The sequence below is a fragment of the Pituophis catenifer genome, unplaced genomic scaffold (assembly GCF_029215685.1).
Source record: "Pituophis catenifer annectens isolate HBS135680 unplaced genomic scaffold, rPitCat1.0.hap2 SCAF_1, whole genome shotgun sequence".
Lineage (NCBI taxonomy): Eukaryota > Metazoa > Chordata > Lepidosauria > Squamata > Colubridae > Pituophis > Pituophis catenifer.
The window spans coordinates 318,205,291-318,219,866 of NW_027256881.1; the positions used below are offsets into that span (position 1 = coordinate 318,205,291).

At 35.5% G+C, this 14,576-nt stretch overlaps 1 protein-coding gene across 1 annotated transcript in view; it reads right to left on the minus strand.

Annotated features, from left to right (window-relative positions):
- BRF1 (BRF1 general transcription factor IIIB subunit) overlaps positions 1 to 14,576 on the minus strand; it is a 243,669-nt gene that overhangs the window by 24,458 nt on the left and 204,635 nt on the right. The gene's annotated exons all lie outside the window — the stretch shown is intronic.

The window sequence follows — 14,576 nt, forward strand, 5'->3', positions numbered from 1 at the left end:
GATTCCACTACATCCTCCACATAAGGGCAGATATGATCATGGCAGGAAATAATGCTTGCCACCCCATCAACACTCATGAGCTTAATGTCTGCCAAGTGAGGGTAAATGCTCTTCTGTGAGGAAGAGAGTGATATTTTATAAGAAATTAAGAATACAAATTGGCATGTTTCAAAGACTACCATTCCAAAATTGTAAGATTCTATTCTGGTCCTTCTGAAAATCTAAATCTAAGTTACATGGTTTAACTTCTTTTACAGATTTGTCAGGTATCAGAGATTGAGCCAACAGTCCTCAAAAGGCTGCTTGATTCACTCAATGTCACCCTGGTTTCCCCAGCTCACTGGTAAAACTATGTCTTTAGTGATTTTTAAAAGGGTATCAAGGTGGGGGACAATTTTATTTCTGTGGGGATAATGTTTCACAGGAGGGAGCCACCATGAAGAAGGCCCTTCTTGGCCCCACTAGATGGACCTCCTTAAGAGAGGTGATCTGCAACATACTGTGTCTCCCTGCTCTTGTGGGTTGGGCAGATGTAAAGGGGAAAAGACAGTCCTTCAAATAACAATAAATAAATTGCCTCCAAGCTTGGACTTTTTTGTAGGCTTAAAACTTGATTGCTTGGGCCTAAGCGAGGATGTAAGCACTTTTACAGTGTTTACAAATCTAATTGCATCTCTGAAAGTTTTTTGTGCACATAACGAAATAACTTTTACTTGCTCCTTTCAAGCATTTTCCAAGACTTTAAGTATCGTGATTCGGAAGGTTTTTCCTTGTCTTCTATCTGATAAAGTCATACAAATACCCAGGTTCAATCTGAATATAAATATTCCATGCTTCTCCTGGTAACATTCAAGGTTCAAAAGGATAAATTTTAGTGGCATATGAGGGAAAATAACACACCCAAGATAAAAGAGCCCTAGCAGTTGTCTCCTTGCAATTAGTATTCAAAGTATGTGATTATGAAATTAATACACTAGCAGATAGTCCAATTTTTAATTAGTCTCATTCCCCCACCCCCGTTTTAGAACAACTTAAATTGATAGCTGTCACCACATCTGATGACAATAAATTTCACACAAACTGCTCTGTGTAAAATATTTTTTAAAACTCCTGAATTTATAATAAGGAACTGATCTTCATCATAAATCGACAATACTAGAATAGTAATACTAACCTAGATCACTGGATTATTTCAATGAGAAGATAATTAATATAAAGTACTTGGCATACATGAAATTATCATGACAGCCAAGTATCATTACAACCCAAATACAAGCATTTGGGATCATTGATAGTATTATTTATATGATTATATATGATTATTTTTTGAATACTTGGAATGTCTTCATATGTATTACCAAAATGATACTGATTCTAAAATTCTTTAGTTTATATTACTTTATAGTTATAGTTTATAAATAATGAATTGCGAACCCCATCAGATATCAGAAAATCTGCTTAATATTTTATTTTTATACTTTATTTTATGCTGAATAGCTAAAAAAAAGGATAAAGAAATAGCATGAAGGACAAAAATGATACATTTTAATTGACAAATTCACTAGAGATGGAAAAGAGGGTCAACACAGCCAGAGACAGAATTTAGAAAAAGTCAAGAAACAATTGCCTTACAAAAGAACATCTGTTCTAGCCCACAGTAATTTTATTTACCATTAGAAGAAAAAGGAAATGCAGTCAGAACACCTGAAGCAAGTCCTTCTAAGGAAAAAGAAAACTACCATCTGGAATTTCCCAATTTCTAAAACAGGGGAAGATAGCTTTCTATCAGCTTAGTGTCAAGGTTTCCTTAAAAAGAGAAGAAAAGCTGTATAAACTAATTCAAGCATTGTAGCAAATTCTTAAATCTTATGCTTGCTTTGATGGTCTATGCTCTGATTATCTCCTGTTTTGGATACTCTAAAATGTTGCTATGTGGAGCAGCCTTTGAAAATGATCCAGAAACTGCAATTGGTTCAGAATACAGCTGCAATTGGGACATATTATTATCAGCATATTACTCCAGCATTGTGTTGTATTTGTTGGCTCCTGTTCTGGTTTTTTGGCCCCAGTTCAAAGTAAAACTTTTCAGTGTTGATTTTTTCAGAGCTTGAGATCTCAGTATTTGAAGAGCCCATGCTGCTTCCCTACCTAGACCTTGAGATCTTCATTTGAAGTCTGTGGAATGGAGGGTGAAAGAGTCCTTTGTAGCGGTATCCCAGCCTCAGACAATCATCCCAGCCAGATCCACACAAATAGCTATTTTTGTCATCATGCCCCAGACAAAAACTTTTCCTTAAGCCTTATAAATCACATCATAAATTTAAATTTCAGCTTTGATTCTTTACTCCAGTGAAGCCAGATGATCAGTTCTATAGGGTTCCATTGAGAATTGGAATCCCAATTTTGAGGTTTAAGGCACAGACTCACAAGCATTATTCCCTAAAAAAATTCTTTTCCAGAGAATTTTAGAATTAGGAAGGTGAGAAGGAGTTACAGTTCAATAAAAGTATTGTTTAGCTTTGGCAAATCATTCTGGGTGATTTATGGGGTATGAATCATAGGGTATGAATTAATTCACTGCTTCTACATGATAGCTCCTTTTTTAGTAAAAGCTTCTAGCCCTCCCAAAAGTCAAGAAAACTGATGAGGGGTGTATGACAAAAAATTCATTTGGCTTAAGAAGTCAAGTTTTTTCCAAATGCCATCAGATACAGATTTCAGGTGGAAACATAACATCCAACCACAACCAGTAGCAGATTTTTAAGCATTTTTTCTTAGCCTCTTTGAGCTTGCTTTGGTTTGTATTAAAAAGGTAGGTACTGTCATAGGAACAGATGGTGCTCAAGCAGGAAACTGGCTTCTAGAAAACCACAGAGATGTTGAGCATACGTCTGGTCAGCCATCCAAAAGCAGCAAGGATATGGAAGAAGCTGCCAGAAAACTCCTTGTTGCAACAGAGAAAATGTAAGTAGGACAAACAGGGAGCAATGGGAGAGAAATGTTAACAGCTCAATATCTTTTTCACTGCCTCAAATTCAGTTTTAAGAACCATTTCTAAATTGTTGTTTTTCACATGGGGCTCAGACATATTTGTGGGACAAAAATGACATTGATTGTTCTTATATGTGATGTATGCTAGATCTTTAATGGGAAAAAGAACACCCCTTTAGATCCTGTTAAACCATCTACAAGTCTTCAAAGTGGAGGCATCATTTTATGCTGGTTCTGTTATTACTTGAATGGGATATTCAAGGTGGAAGTTAAGATTGGGAGAAGTTGTTGAATCTATGGGAAATCCAGTGTGGGATCCAAAAGGGCTGAGTGGTGTCATGTTTAAAAACTACATGAAACATTAGAAGAAATCATGGAATAATGAACTAGGCAATTATATACTGTGAAGATCTGGACTGGGTAAAATAAATGCAAATTAAATTCAAGCTAGATGATAATAAGCATTCAATAACATTGGTACCATTAGTTGTTCTGGGAGGGGTTGTCTGTCCCCACTCCCAAAGATGTAGCTTGTGACTTGGAGGTCTTTCTAAAATTTCAGCTCTTCCTCAAACCAAAGGCATCTTGTGTGAACTTTAGCTGACATGAGTCTGTAGAGATTCTCAGTCATCCAGGTCATGGTTGTCCCAAAGGTGCTTTTTCTGGAGGCAACTGGACTTTCTTGTTTTTTCTTTGAAGATGTTTCGCTTCTCATCCAATAAGCTTCTTCAGCTCTGACAGGATAGTTGGGAATGGAAGGATTTATATTCCTTGCAGACAGCTAGTTATTTGTATCCTAGCTCAGTAGCTAAGACGCTGAGCTTGTCAATCGAAAGGTCGGCAGTTCAGTGGTTCGAATCCCTAGTGCCGCGTAACAGGGTGAGCTCCCGTTACTTGTCCCAGCTTCTGCCAACCTAGCAGTTCGAAAGCACATAAAAATGCAAGTAGAAAAATAGGGACCACCTTTGGTGGGAAGGTAACAGCGTTCCGTGCGCTTTTGGCGTTTAGTCATGCTGGCCACATGACCACGGAGATGGACAGCGCTGGCTCTTTGGCTTTGAAATGGAGATGAGCACCGCCCCCTAGAGTCGTTTACCTTTACCTTAGATGGTCGTTGAAGCACTTTATCTGTGTCCTCAAGGTCACCTGAGTAGTGCTCCTAGTTCCTGTAGTCTGCAATTTGTTCCCCCCTCTGGAAATCCATTCCTACTCCCACACCATTCAAAGGGTGTTCATCCAAATTGTACAGCTAAAAGTCTGTACAGATTCTCTATCTGTAGAGATCCAGATCATGGTTGTCCCAAAGGTGCTTTTTCTGGAGGCAACTGGCATCTTGTTTTTTTATTTGAAGATGTTTCGCTTCTCATCCAAGAAGCTTCTTCAGCTCTGCTGGCATGTCTGTTGTAACCCCACCAAATTAGGATACTCTGACCACAATAATTCATGACCTTATCATCACCTGACTGGACTATTACAATACACTCTCTGTGTAACTGCCTTTGCAGCTAGTCTTGAAGGTACATCTGGTACAAAATGCAGTGGCAAAAGTGTTGGTGAGATATTTATACATTAATTGTTTAAAAGATGGGTTTTTCACAGGTGTTTGGTTGATCACTGTCAGATAATGCAATAGATAGGTCTGCTCCAGCAAAATGGTTTTTAGGTTTTTGAATCTTCTATCACTGTCAAACTGTTTCCTTATAAATACTACTATGTTCTTCCACAGAATCGTTTATTTCTTCAGCAAAAGAATTTCCAAGAACTAGGCTTACTAAAATAATAATTTTATTAATATTTTAAAAATCTACTCCTATTTCTCAACCAATCTTCCCACTGCCAAACAGTCAGTAAGAGTGCTGGTGGAAAGAGTTGAAGGCAAAATAAATCTGCCACTTTTAATCAATCATAAACCACTGTGTCATCAATAAAGTTACATTGTTATGACAAAACGCCTTTGGTAACTTAGAAACAAAACTGATGAGGCTCAATACCTGCATACTAATTGCTAATACTACAGAAATAAAGGCCTTAAGACAAATACATTGGGATGGATTGCTCTACGTTTTAAATTTACCATAATAATTTTGTTTAGGAACAGTTTATGAAATCCCCTAAGTCTGGAAATGATTCTTGAGCTTTTAAAAATGTTCATAGTTATTTATACAATTCATTTGTAAATGAATTGTGCATAGTTTAGAGTATTATTAAAATAAACTCTGTATGCAATTGCTTGATTCTGCAATAGTCTTCTTTCCCTCAAGTATAATAAGAGTTTCCAGTATGCTGCTTCAACCATTTGCATAAGCTCTCTGTATGGCAACCAGAGTGATCTTTGGAACTTTTTTCTTTGTAAGGCATTGTTTCTTTTTAAAGGCTTTGCAGAGTGGCTTCAATAACCTCCCCAGGGACATCTAAGTTTATGTGTCAACGTGCAGAAAACAATTATGTTGTGCTTAGAAGAATAAAACTGGCCTGCCCTATTTCATCATCTGGGGAAAAGATGCTTAAGATCTTCCCACTGGAGAAGCTACGGATAGGGACAATATCTCTCCCATGTGGTTTCTGCACTTTGGAATATCCTCCCTCCCAAGAGTTCAGTTGGTGCCCATTCTGTTGTCATTCAGAAGGTCATAAATAAAAGTATTCCTCCTCCTCCACAAATATCTGACATGCAATTATTGCCAGTAGATTTAGGACAGGCCCCAGTGGCTGTTGTTATTAGTATGTTATTAGCATGTTATTCAGCTGCTCTTACTAATTAGCATTTGCTGTCCTATTTTATGTTTCATTTGCAAATCCCTAGGTTAGGTGTTACCTAGTTGGCAAAAAAAGTATATGTCTGGAAGCAAAAAACAAAAAAAAACCATCCTTCAGAGAGCACCAAGAACTCCACAATTCAACCCTGAACATTTATTTCCTTCTATTAAACCCTTAGACGTCACACAGGAATACAGAAGAATATAATGGCAGATAAATAAATATTGTTATGTTACAAGTGGAATTTTATTTTAATTCTAGATATGTAGTTAGATAGGACAGTAGGTAAGTCCACTGAAGACTGAAAGTTATTTATGGCATGGGCCAGGTTATTTGAAGGATTGCTTCTCCCCAATTATATCTGTCCACCCCATCACATGCGGGGCTCATCTTACAAAAAAGCTACATTTAGCCGGATCCAAGCAGGATCCCATAAAGCGGGATTCTGTGAATCCGGCTTTATGGAACACCTCCCCCACCCCCAAGCATGGTTATTCCATCAGGTCTGGAGGTCCCAAGGGACTGTTGAGTTACTGAGGTGAGGTGATTCCATTGGAGTTAATATCTCTCTGTCTTGTAATAATCATTTTTAATTATTGGGATTTCTGGAATACTTTTTATATCATTGTTGGATTTTATTGTATACTGTTCAAGGGGCATTTTTTTATGAGATGAGTGACCATATAAATAGGATGAATGAGTGTGTGTGCGTGCGTGTGTGCATACACATACATGTACACATACATTCTATAATCTAGTACACTAATCTAGTTGTCCAATGAAAGTTGATGACAGATATCTCTCTCCCATTTTTTTAATTTGGCAAATAACTATGAAATATTCTCAGGGGCAAGCTTTAAATCCTAATGCCCTAGCTGAAATACTTGTATCTTCTACCTAATACAAACCTGAGACATTTCTGCCCAAAACATACCTTTGATTATATAAGACAAGAGAAAGAAAGTTGAAGACCAATCAAAAACTTCCTTTCTAACAGTATATCCAGTAGTGTGTAATTTTGTTGAAGGTTTTCTTTATCAAAGCTGAAACCATATTTCTTCCTTACACTCAAAAATGAATATGGTTTTAAGGCATTCAATTAATGTTGAATTTCTCTCAATTTTTCTTCCACTGTCTCTCCTCTTACTATGAAGTTATCCTTCTTCCTAATTTTAAAAAGCATTTGCCAGACTACAGTATTGCTAGCGGGTTTAGAAGATCAGTTACTTGTCAATTTATTTGAGAACAAGAAAAATGCTTGTCCTAACTTCATGCAAGGTCATTTATGGGAGCTACTATATTCATAGGAGCTCCATTAAGAAACTAGGAAGACCAAACACATCAAATTATAGGCAGAAGTCTTTTCACACTTTGGCTAGAAAGTGATAGAAGCTTGAGGGCAAGATTCAAATCAATCAAACTCCCCTCCAAAAACTGTTAAAACAGATAATGAAAGGAAGAATTAATTCTGAACAGTTGACCTTCCTAAGCAAAAGAGCCAAATATTTTTCAACTTTTGGAAGTGCTCAGGGCTTTTCACCATCCTTTCTCTATGGACAAGATATACTAATTGCTGCAAAGAACTGAGCCCATATTTATATTGTATATATTGAATTTTATTTTTCATATATAATTCAGGTTTATCCACTGGTCTTAAATTTAACTATGAATACAGCAGATGGACTGGAATTTAATATACACTTGGATACTAATCTAAAACTCGGAAATAAATCCATAGCTGGGTTGGCTTGATGTCAAGTACTATCTTGGGTTGCATTAGCACCAATGTGAGTCCAGAATACAGGAAATAATTTTCTGAGAGCACCAAGGGCCCCTCATTTCAACACCAAGTTACAAACATTCTCCTCTATCAGTAATTTTTCTACTCTACTCAATCCTGGTTAGATCACAGTTCTGTATTCAGTTCTTGGCCCCACTCTTTCTGTGTGGTCTACTGACCAGATGACTGCAAGGAATATAAATCCTTCCATTCTTCACGTTTCAGTCAGAACTGAAGAAGCTTCTTGGATGAGAAGCTAAATGTCTTCAAACAAAAACAAAGGAAGTCCAGTTTTGAAAAAGCGTCTTTGGTACAAGAAAAGCACACAAGAAAAAACACAAAGGTTATTTATATTTGACTAGAACTGCAAACTAGTCCTCACTGAGGCATCTGTTGGCAATAGAGCATTAGCAGTAGCTCTTTTGGTATCTGCAAGACTCCCTGCCTCAGCTGGTTTTGTTTGATTTTGTTTTGTTTGGAGTCACCCCAGGGGCATTCAAATAAAATTTTAAAAAATGGTCCCATACTTTGCAAGTATAGCTACAAAAAAAGTCAAAGGGAACATGACATCTTTGAGATTATCCGGAGTTAGAGAAATTTAGGGTTATCAGTTTGCCTTCTAGTAAATAAGCATTTTATAACAACTAAGGCAACAATGGCAAGCATTTTATTAGAATATCTAAAATATATTCTTACTGGCCCAACATCCTACGTATATGTCAGTAGAGTGTTTATACTTCCTATCTGGTAGAATGCAGACAAAAGGATATTGGCTTTCAAAGCTGTCTCTACATGAGAGATCTTAAATTACATGGAACAGCTGAATGATTTGGGTTAAAGGTGGATGTTAGTTGCATCTGTAGAATACTGGCCCAAATATATTAAAATTGATCAGTATTTCCCTATCATTAGCAGAGATTATTGTCTGTGACTTAGCTTTGATCACAGTTAGTAACCTAGTCTATGACTTCTTTATTCTTATTAGGCAATAGAAGTCAATATCTATAGACCATTTTGTGATAATCATGACATTAAGAAAAATTCAACCTGGAATGTGTAATGAGTAGATGGTAAAAAGCATGAATCAAAAAAGAAAATAAAGAAAAATGATTATATTGTGTATCTGCAAACTAAGAGAAAGGAGAAGTACTGTATGTAGGGGCTGAAGGAAGGTGATTTGATCTTGTGGAATGGAATTGATAAATACACACAGAGCGCTAAAGGTATAGATTTAATTCATAATAAATGAATATATGAATTAGTGTCATCTAGGTTGCCCCATTTTACGATCTTTCTTGCCACAGTTGTTAAGTGAGTCACTGCAGTTGTTAAGTGAGTAACAGATTGTTAAGCGAATCTGGCTTTCTCATTGACCTTGCTTGTCAAAAAGTCACAAAAGGCGTTCACATGATCGCAGGACAATGCAACCGTCAGAAATATGAGTCAGTTGCCAAGCGGCTGAATTTTGGGGATGCTGCAATGGTTATAAGTGTGAAAAGAGATCATAGGTCACTTTTTCAGTGCCATTGTAACTTTAAACAGTCACTAAACGAACTGTTGTAAGTCGAGGACTACCTGAATAACATAAATGGATGGATGGGAAAATTTGGAGGGAAAAAAAAAGAATGGGAATGGTGAGTGGTGAATATTTTGAAAAGGTCTGTTTCAAATATATGGCTTAAGCACAGTTCTGCTAAATACATGACCAAGGAAAGAATATCACTCTAAAAGTATGTTATTTGATTGTTTATGATGACATATTAAGAGAATTAGTGAAGGATATAATGTTGATGAATCATTTTGAACAGAACATTTTTGACAATGTCAAGTCTTTGGTTTAGTCAAGAACTTTGGTTTAAAAAAGAAATAAAAGAAATGAAACTACGTAGAACAATTTCAGGAAAAGGAAGGACATCTCCTATATAAAAATATTATCAGACATTAATCTTCAACAGTCAACATAATGCGGATGGAAAGAAAGCCCATGGTACTTGCTTAGAAGAGAGCGAAAAGAATTATGTAATAAATGTGAGAACTGTGTAGAATTATATTAATGTGAAGTATGAAAAAGATGCTTGGTAGAATTATAAAGTAAAAGAGCCTTTGGATAAGAAAAATGAATATATACCAGAATGACTGCTGCAAAAAAATTAGCATTCCAGAAATATACTGCATAAAACGTATACTGAGAAAAAGGATAATTGCAAAGAATGTGAGAAAAAGAGAAAAGTTAAGATTAAAAGACATGGAGAAAGTACAGGATGATTTTGATGGGAATAGGAAATAGAAGTGGGTGAAGAGGACTCAACAAAGTGCCTCCAACATAATAAACAGAATTAAAAATAAAAATAAAACCAAAATGAAAGTTAGCATGGAAAAGGATAGGATGTAGTTTCAGAACTCTACAGCTCCTCTAAGTATAGAAATCCTAAAATTGCCCAGAATATTGTTTTCTCTTCATATATGCTCATCATCTTGAGTTACTTATAAAGTGAAAAAAAATGGGGTAAAATCTAAATAAATAAATAAATAAATAATACATTTATGAAAATTCAAAGGATAGTACCCTAAAATCCATGTCTAAATTTTTAAATTGATTCAATTTTAAATTGTTTAATTATGGGTCTTAATACAGGGGTGCTTTTAATTGTGGGCCAAATTAATTTAATTGGATTTTAATACTGTTTTTAAATTTTGTATTTCTTGTGTTTCATGTGTTGGCTGTTCACTGCCCCGAGTCCTTCGGGAGAAGGGCGGTATATAAATATAAACAATAAAATAAAATAAAACTTATCTCTGATAAATAGAACAAGAACAATGTTAGGATAAGCCTGATATTCAAATTCAGTCTTCTAATAAAATATTTCCTGATCTTTTCCCACATGAAGCCTCTCAAAGCCTGTAATGCACACACAAAGAGAAGCTTCTGTTGTAAAACCTTCCAGTGTCTTTTGCAAATCTGTTTCTTTTCTTCCTAGATTTTGACAAGATTAACACAATGCATTTATTCCTTTTATAATCTTGCCTATCTTCACATATTGCTATTTTTATGTACCATGAAATAGAGAAACCCTTTTATATGATAGGGACTTCAACAATCCTTTGCTAACAGATTTATTTGATATAACAGATCAAAAACAATGTAATAAGGAATTCAGTTTAAGCAAAAAACATAATATGCAAAAATTTCACTAGACATCACAGTCCATTTCCACCAGCTTGGAAAAACTCATGAAAAATTAAACATGGAATAGATATTAATTTTGCCCCATTTATAAAAGAAATGTCTTTTTAAACCACATATTTATAACACTTAGCCAATAACAATATCCCATGCTTCACAACCTGGGTGAGAGTTAAGACAAAAATAAAAATAATGGGGAATGAATGAAGCTACAGTAAACACTGGTAGATATTGAATACAGCCAGTAAAAGGGAAATGCTTAAAACAAAGCATTTTGTGTGTGAAAATTATATTTGACCTTTTTTCTATTAGGCAAGTTCCAATTACATACAACAAAAAATATAATTAAAACACATTTACAGAGAATTGAATCTGCATAAACATAGTCTCCCTTTCCCCCTTCCCCCCCCCCCACAAGCACACCTCTCTTTATTAATCCCCAAATGTATGGGTATATCTGGTATTTTGCCAGAGTATCTCACGTCATTTGCCTTTTTTAAATAAACAGATAATTGCTTCCCATTTATGATAAAACAAATCATATTGTATGTAATTAGCCTTTGATAACACACTGGAATTAAAAGTTTTCCTTGATCCTTAAAATGTCATTTTTGAAGTCCCCATAAGTATTTCCAAACCAGCAAACATCTTCCAAAACATTTATTATTTCATTATTATATTGCACAATAGCATTTAAATCTGAGGGACTATGGTGGCAGTTAGGTTAAATTGTACAAATTACACTTAGCTTTCTATACCAAAATTCAAAGCACAATATTCTCTGTCTTTCTATGGCAGGGATTTGGGACTGGGCAATGCAGTGTTGGATTGGTGCAGTTCAACCACCTTCCCTAGAAATAATCTTGGCTCTCACCAATCATACTTAAAGCATAATTTGGATTACCATTACAAATGTTTTACGTTCTTGGTTTACGTTCATCAAATTTTTGTCTGCAACTTCTCAAACTCAAAGTCAGAAATTAGTACAATTCTGGTTTTCTACTGTTGTGTGCAAACATAGCAATTTTTATCTGCAATATTAGCTAATTGGGAAGGCTTGACTTTTAGTTAAATTACCCTGTTTCCCTGCGAATAAGACATCCCCTGATAATAAACCCAATCGGGTTTTTGAATGCATGCCCTAAAATAAGCCCCACTGAAAATAAACCCACCCCGAAAATATTTAAACGCATGTGCAGCCAGTCCCCGCCATTTCCTCTGGTTTTCTCCACGCGCCCCAAAATAATAAGACTTCCCCGAAAATAAGGCCAAGCGCTTATTTCAGGGTTTAAAAAAAATATAAGACAGGGTCTTATTTTCAGGGAAACACGATATCTGCAACTTACAGTTGACTCTTAGACAGCCATCGTCTTCTGCCATTTAAAAATTACTCAACATTTAAGGTATCTAAACTAAATCCAAGAAGATTGTTAATCACTACAAATTAGATAGTACGATCTATGCTAACAATTTCTGGATGGAAACACACTAGGAGTTTCATTGTCAAATGAGAAATGGGGCACGTTTTGTTCTTAATTGCACATAAATTACTGTGATTATTATATGGCTAAAATGCATTTATCTATTAACACCTCAGAAGAACATATCTGAACAAAGGAATTATGCATTACATCTTGAAATAATGCTGAACAAAGGAATGAATTAGTACCGTGCATAAGGTATTATAGTTACAATAATGAAGGAAAATAATAAAAAAGACTTGCTGTAAATCTTTAATACTAAGAAAATCAAAATAACCTTTAGACTTGAAATAGCTTTTTCCTCATTGCAAAAACATCCAATCTTTTTCAAGATGCTGTGATGCTACCATCTTTCATATCAGACCACTGGTTTGTTTAACTCAGTATGGTCCATTCTTGGCAGTTCTCTTCAAGTTTTCAGCCAAACATATTTCTTAATCATACCACAACAATATCCTTTTCAATGGTGATGCTAGAAACTAAATTTGGAGTGCTTTGCTGATAAACATGTATTTAAGCTCTGAACTATAAAGATATAGTCTCCTTTGAGACAAGCTAACTTTGGATGTCTTCATTGATACATCAATACAGGTTTCTCTGAAACAGCACAGAAACTGTTTGCTATCACTGCTAATTACTCATTCTGATGCAAAAAAACCCACTCCCAATTTTCTCCGAATGTGTTTTTATTAATGTCATAATACTAAAATCTGTCTGTCTGTCTGTCTGTCTGTCTGTCCATCCATCCATCCACCCACCCCTATCTACATACCTATTTTTAAAACCACCCATCTCCTTCACAGAGGGACTCCCTTTGTCTTAGCATTTCAAATAAAACTACCACAGGCATCCATGTGGAGGAGCAAACGATGAAATATGACATCATGTTGCAAAACTTGTGACTTCCATCTGTGTTTGATGTTATGGTGCAAGTACAAAAAAGCCAACACTTTTCCCTGTTAAATCACAATACATATTTCATTACTATTTTTTTTCATCATAATGAACTATATGCTTATAAAAACCTCATAATTTTTTTTGTACTTTTCCTGTTACCCTTTAGCAACAATGCTTTGCATGCAAAAATGCCAAAGATTTAGAATCATTTTGCGGTACACCCAGATTCATTGAGGCTAAATGGACATAGAAATTTTGTGGACAGTGGACAACAGTGACTTGAAACAGAAAAGTCCTGGATTCAAAGATTATTGCATTAGAGGGGAGCAGATTTTATAATATGAAATTTCCTGCGATAGGGGATTTGGTAAAAAAAAAAATGCTTTCAAAAAGAGGCTATAGCTATATGGTTGTAAGGAAATGTGACTTTAGTCAGTAAGCAGGAAGAAGAGTCAGTTGCAGAATCCAGAAATAATAGGAGCAGGACTAAGGTAGAAAGTGAAGTTTCTATTACAGAAAGCAGATTAAGGTGTGTAAGCACTTTGTATAATTTTGTTATTGTAAATACAGTGAAATTATCATTCAACTGAAAGTTTCAAGCCAGTTTATAAAGAATAAACAATAGTGATGATAGCAGCTGCTAGCAGTGCTGCTAAATTATACATTATTATCTGCAACAATGCAATATGATGCATGAATCATATTTGGGGCTGCTGACAGCTATTCAGAAATTGGATGGCGCTGGATGAATCCTGGAACCCTGGCACTGGAACAAATTCTAAGCCAGAAGTAACCTCTGCCCCCTAGAGCCTTAACTGTCATTTTGCATCATGCTCTCCCTTTGCATCAATTTACTCAATAGCCCTGCCCTGAAGAGGAAGTCAGTAAAGGTTTAGCTTTGATAGAGATGGGTAATAGAGACAGATGAGCAGACTTCAACCACAGAGAAAGTAACAGATTCTTTATTGGGGCAAGATATTCTTCAGGAAACTCATCTGATATCACTAAGATGCTCTTGGATGAGCCTGCAAAGCCAATTAACTTTGTCTCTTTAAAGAATACTGCACAATGGCCAGGGAGAAAGAGCACTGAACAAAATCAGCTCAGATCTCAAATATTAGTTTTATAGCCAGCAGACACATGAAGAGAATAAGAAATGTGCAAATTGTCTGTAATGCCTATATATTTCAAATGCAATAAATGTCCAAATTGGAATTATTTTCCTGCTAGCACAACAGCTTCTTCCTCCACTCATATTTTAGGAAAATACAAGCAATGTTTACTAAAAAGCTTTATGTGCAAGTCAGTAATTAGCAACCAACATTTGGTATAAAAGTATATCTAAGAACTAAATCAAATCTTGCAAAATGTCACAACAGATAATAACTACTTATTTTTCATATTAACATGGAAAGGAATACATATATGCACTATCTCAGCATGCTTGCCATACCATTTAATATAAAACCTGATAATTTAGGAAAAA